This window comes from Mustela nigripes, unplaced genomic scaffold (genome assembly GCF_022355385.1).
Source record: "Mustela nigripes isolate SB6536 unplaced genomic scaffold, MUSNIG.SB6536 HiC_scaffold_590, whole genome shotgun sequence".
NCBI lineage: Eukaryota > Metazoa > Chordata > Mammalia > Carnivora > Mustelidae > Mustela > Mustela nigripes.
In genome coordinates, this window is record NW_026739997.1 from 14,638 (window position 1) to 20,738 (window position 6,101).

Here is a 6,101-nt window from a genome sequence, read left to right on the forward strand (position 1 = left end):
GAGCAGAGAGCCCCATGCGGGACTCTACCCCAGAAACCTGAGTTCACAACCTGAGTCGAAGGCAGTGGCTCAACCCACTGAGCCACCCAGGTGCCCCCCAAGCTTCTTTTCTTGATGGCCAATTGTGTCAGTTTGGTACTGCAGCTGTAACAAATTACCAGAAATTCAATGGATTCAACACCTTAAGTTTATTATTTTATGGATCTAGAGACCAGAAGGACTAAAACCAAGGTGTCAGCAGGGCTATTTCTCATAAAGGCTATAGGGGAGAAGATGCTTTCTTGATTTTTCTAGCTTCTAAGAAAGGGGATCCTGCAGACCATAGCTCATGACTACTCCTCATCTTCAAAGGCAATTGTAACATCTTCAGTTTATTCTCTCTTGGACTCTTCTTCCATCACATCACCACATTGCTTTCTCTGACTCTGATCCCTCTTTCCACCTCTTATGAGGACCCTTGTGACTGATGATGTCAGGCCCACATGAATAATCCAAAATAATCTCTCTTGTAGTAATTGGCAACTTGTCTTCATTATCACCTCGGTCCTTATTAGGAGAATGAAACGTTTCTGTTTGGAAATGGATCTGATCCTCTACATATTTCATAACACTAGGTTTAGAATTATTGACTCTTTCCTCCTTGATTCCTAACTCATACCACTTGCAGCATTCAAAAGGAGAGTCAACAGTTACCAAACAGTCAATACTTCCCATACACTGCTCATCAGCAATATGAACCCATGTAATCCCTAAACCTCCTGTGAGGAAAGTACTGTGGTTGTTTTCCTCTTATGGATGAGCAAATCCAGATAATTTGGCTCAAAGGATCATACTCTGGACTGCTATAATCTACCATCTCACTATGTTAAAGTGTTACCATTCAATCAGTTTATGCCCAATTTAAAGTCACTTTGTTTTAATAACAGGAAAGCATATCCATGGGTTAAGCTTATAAATTTAGAGCAATAGTCCACAGTTTGAATACTTGTCAGAAATCATAGAACTTGGACAGAAGACATGAACAGACATTTTTCCAAAGAATACATATAGATGGCTAGCAGACATATGAAAAGATGCTCAACATTACTATCATCAGGGAAATGAAAGTCAAAATCATGGTGAGATACCACCTCACACCTGTCACTGTGGCTAAAATTAACAACACAGGAAACAATAGATGTTGGTGAGGATGCAGAGAATGGGTAATGTTCTTACACCATTGATGGGAATGTAAACTGGTGCAGCCACTCTGGAAAACAGTATGGGGGTTCTTCAAAAAGTTAAAAATAGAACTACCCTATGACCCAACAATTGCACTACCCAAAGGACACAAAAATACTGATTTGAAGGGCACATGCACCACAATGTTTATAGCAGCACTATCAATAATAGCCAAATTATAGAAAAAGCCCAAACATCCATCAACTGATGAATAGGTAAAGAAGATGTGGTGTAAGTATACAAAGGGATATTATTCAGCCATCAGAAAGAATGAAATCTTGCATGGATGGAGCTGGAGTGTATTTTGTTAAGTGAAATAAGTTTATTAGAGAAAGGCAGATACCATATGATTTCACCCATATGTAAGATTTAAAAAACAAAACAGATTAACATAGGGGAAGGAAAAACAAAATGGAAAGAGAGGCAAGCAAACCATAAGAGACTCTTAACAACAGAGAACAAACTGAGGGTTGATGGAGGGAGATCAGTGGGGAATGGGATAAATTGGTGGTGGGTATTAAGGAGGGCACTTGTTGAGATAAGCACTGGGTGTTATGTGCAAGTGATGAATCACTAAATCTATACCTGAAATCAATTTTACCATATATGCCAACTAACTAGAATTTAAATAGAAAATTGAATTTTAAAAAATGATGGATCTTGGAATTAGTTGCCAAAATCACACTGTTAAGTAGAATTTTCCTTTTTTCTAAACATTTTCTTTAAACTCTATTTATACTTCACAGAATTAGAGTGAAAACATTTAACTTTGATACTTCTAATGAAGAACCAGAAATCATGCACATATATTAAACTTCAAATGAACTTAGCTGTTTCTTAGCCATGAATATAATGTTTGCTGTCACTATTGCAAACCACTTTGCTATGATTATATTCTCTTTTGTACACTTCCTTTTATAGTGGACAGAGTAGCATCTCTTTTATCCGCACCTCATAAGAAATGACCTTAACCAAAGACTCGCTTGGCAATTTCTTTGTGTAGGAAATTCATTGGCAGAAATTCTGTTAAGTATTACATTGTGTAAAACCAAGTAGGAATTTAAGTAAGAGATTGGGAGGCTATCAAAACTTTGGAACGGGGATAAAAAGAAAACTTGGCAAAATTCTACACTGCTTTAGACATTCAGTATTTGTGGATTTTGAGGGATTTATTGATGGTATAAAAGACCTCTTTATATTAAAGATATTAAATTTATTTGAGTATAAATAAATTTTAATAAGTATCATATATTATATATATTTATATATATCTGATATATGTATAAAATAAGAATAAATACAAGGGACTATATGAGAAGAGGAGCCACCTGCTAATCCAAGACACAGGTGGGAAAGAAGATGGTAACTTTAAATGAGTGACAAGAACTGAAGATTCATGTCACGTGGACTGATAGGAACCAAAGAATTGTCTTGGTATGAAATTTTCTTTGCAGTTCTCATTCATAAGTGGATTTGGTGACATCAAAGATGGCAATTATGAAAAATAAAAATAAGTAAGGCCTTATTTTTTTCTGTTTGTGAAATGTGAGGTAAATTATTAAAAAGTTTTAATTTTTAAAACTTCAATTTTAACATAAAAATAATATGTTAAAATAAAATAAAACCTTGGAACATTAATCTATGCCAAATACATTTGGAGTTAGAAGCATCAACTGGAAAATAATTATACATCATTGTGCAAACATTTATTTGTGATCAAGAATCATTAAAATACATACTAAAATGTAGACGAATCCACAATCATAGTTGGAGACTTCAACATGCCTCTATCATAAATGGACGTATCTAGCGGGCAGAAAATCAGTAAGGACATAGTTGAGCTCAACAATAGTACCCACCACCTGGATATAATGAACATCTATAGACAACTTCATCCAGCAACAGCAAAATGCTCATTCTTCTCAAGCTCATATGGAATACTCACCAAGACAGAGCACATTTTGGTCCATAAAATATACAGTAGCGAATCCAAACAAATAAAATCATACAATGTTTGTTCCCAGACCACTGTGGAATTAAACTTTAAATCAATAACAAAAGATAACTGGAAAATTCTCAGATTCCTAAAGATTAAAGAACACCTTATAAAATAACACATGGGCCAGAGAATAGATTTCAAGATAAGTTTAAAAATATGCAGCCATCAAAAGAAATGAAATCTTGCCATTTGCAACAACATGGATGGAACTAGAGCGTATCATGCTTAGCGAAATAAGTCAAGCAGAGAAAGACAACTATCATATGATCTCCCTGATATGAGGAAGTGGTGATGCAACATGGAGGCTTAAGTGGGTAGAAGAAGAATAAATAAAACAAGATGGGATTGGGAGGGAGACAAACCATAAGTGACTCTTAATCTCACAAAACAAACTGAGGGTTGCCGGGGGGAGGGGGTTTGGGAGAAGGGGGTGGGATTATGGACATTGGGGAGGGTATGTGATTTGGTGAGTGCTGTGAAGTGTGTAAACCTGGTGATTCACAGACCTGTACCCCTGGGGATAAAAATATATGTTTATAAAAAAAAAAAAAAAGTATCTAAAAAATATTTTGAACTAAATTAAAACAACACAACTTAAAAAAAAGAAATTGTGAGATACAGGAGTCTGGAGGGTCCTTGACTGAGGCCAAAAGTGGATCAAGGTGGTGGGACTTGCACCAGGGACGTACCTCTCTAGCCAGTCCAGATGGGTGCTCACTCTCGCTCTCCTCTCCCTGTCCCCATAGGGAAGACAGAGCTGATCCAAAAGGCAAAACTGACTGAGCAGGCTGAGCACCAGGATGATATGGCCAAGTGCATGAAGGCTGTGATGGAGTGGGCCACTGAGTTGTCCAACGAGGAGAGAAACCTGCTTTGGGGGCCTACTAGAACCTGATAGTGGACCACTGGTCCACCTGGAGGGTCATCTGGAGCAGGGAGCAGAAAACCTCTAATAAGAAGTTGCAGAGGATTAAGGATTTTCAGTAGAAAGTGGAGTCTGAACTAAGGTCCATCTGCACCATGGTGCTGTAATTGTTGGATTAGTATTTAATAACCAATGCAACTAATCCAGAGAGTAAGTTCTTACATCTGAAAATGAAGGGACATTACTTCCAGTACCTCACTGAAGTTGCATGTGGTTATGGTACAAAACAAACTATAGATAATTCCCAAGGAGATCACCAAGAGACTTTTGATATAAGCAAGAAAGAGATGCAACCCACACACTCCATCTGTCTGGACTGGTATTTTACTATGAGATCCTTAATTACCCATATCTTGCCTGCACACTGGCTAAAACAGCTTTTGATGAGCCCGTTGCACAAGTTGATCTGTTGAACGAAGACTCATACAAAGACAACACCTTCACAACACAGTTGCTTAGAGACAACCTAACATTATGGACCTCAGACAGTGCAGGAGAAGAAAATGATGCTGGGAAAGGGGCAGAAAACTAAATGCATACAGGGTATCAACCTTCTTCTCTTCAAGAAACCTTTTTACTCATCTTCATTCCTTTTTCAATTTGGATTTCTTACAGCAAAGAAGCCCATTCACATGGATGGAATCAACTGTTCATAGTCTTTTCATACTGCAACTTTGGAAAAACTCCATTGTTTGATTTGTGCTTGTCTTAACCTTCCTAGTGTGTGGTTACTGTTGTAGAAAAGTATTAATATCTTCATTCCATATAAACATAAGTAACTTTCAAACACTTATATAAAGGACTAAAAACATACCCAGTTTTTAAGTAATCTGAACCAGTTTGGAAAGTGTCTGTGTTTTGTATTATGGTAAAGATATGAAAATGTAGCTCATTACTTTAAAAGTTATTCTACATAATTCTTAATTTCTACATTCTCTCCCATACTCTTCTTCAGGAGTTTCCTTTCAGTAAGAAACTTCCCCATGCTCTTACAGTATTCCTTTTGGTTAGGAAGCCAGAAGTATTAGATTGAATGGAAAAGCATTTGGCATTTCTGTGCTAGGGGTCACAAGCTGAAATGCCTCCCATATCATATATGATGGAGGTCTTGTGTATCTGTGACAACAGGTATTTTCCTTATTCATTCTTTCTTTGTTGCTGCTTAAGTTGACAACTTACTTTTCCAATAAAAATTCACTTACACCCACCCCCCAAAAAGAAAAAAATTGTGGGATGCAGTGAAAACAATGCCTAGAGGAAAATTGATACCGTTGAATGTCTATATTAGAAAAAAATAAAACCAATAATCCACATTTATACTTTAAGAAAATAGTAAAAGTAAAACAAATTAAACTCAAAGTAAGGAGAAGAAAAGAAATAATAATAATCAGCACAGAAATCAATAAGATTGAAAAACAAGTTATCAATAGAGAAAACCAATGAAACCAAAAGGTATTTCTTGGCAAAGATCAATAATATGAATAAACATTTAGCCAGAATAAGTAAGAAAAGAAGAGAGGGGACACAAATTACTAATATCAAAAGTGAAATGCATAAATTCCTTGAGAGATACAATTTGTCAAAATTTATATGAATAGAAATAAATAATCTGAATCCATTTATATCTGTCAAAGAAATGGCAGGATACAAAGTCAATGTGCAGAAATCAGTGGCTTTCTTATACACTAACAATGAAAATACAGAAAGGGAAATTAGAGAATCGATTCCATTTACTATAGCACCAAGAACCATAAGATACCTGGGAATAAACCTAACCAAAGAGGTAAAGGATCTGTACTTAAGGAACTTCAGAACACTCATGAAAGAAATTGAAGAAGACACAAAAAGATGGAAGACCAGGGGCACCTGGGTGCTCAGTGGTTTGGGCTGCTGCCTTCGGCTCGGGTCATGATCTCAGGGTCCTGGGATCGAGCCCCGCATCGGGGTCTCTGCTCC

The 6,101-nt window shown here is 36.7% G+C and overlaps 1 pseudogene; it reads left to right on the plus strand.

Annotated features, from left to right (window-relative positions):
• The first annotated feature begins 3,926 nt into the window (after positions 1–3,926).
• Positions 3,927–4,677, plus strand: LOC132008649 (14-3-3 protein theta-like; annotated as a pseudogene).
• The last annotated feature ends 1,424 nt before the right edge of the window (positions 4,678–6,101 follow it).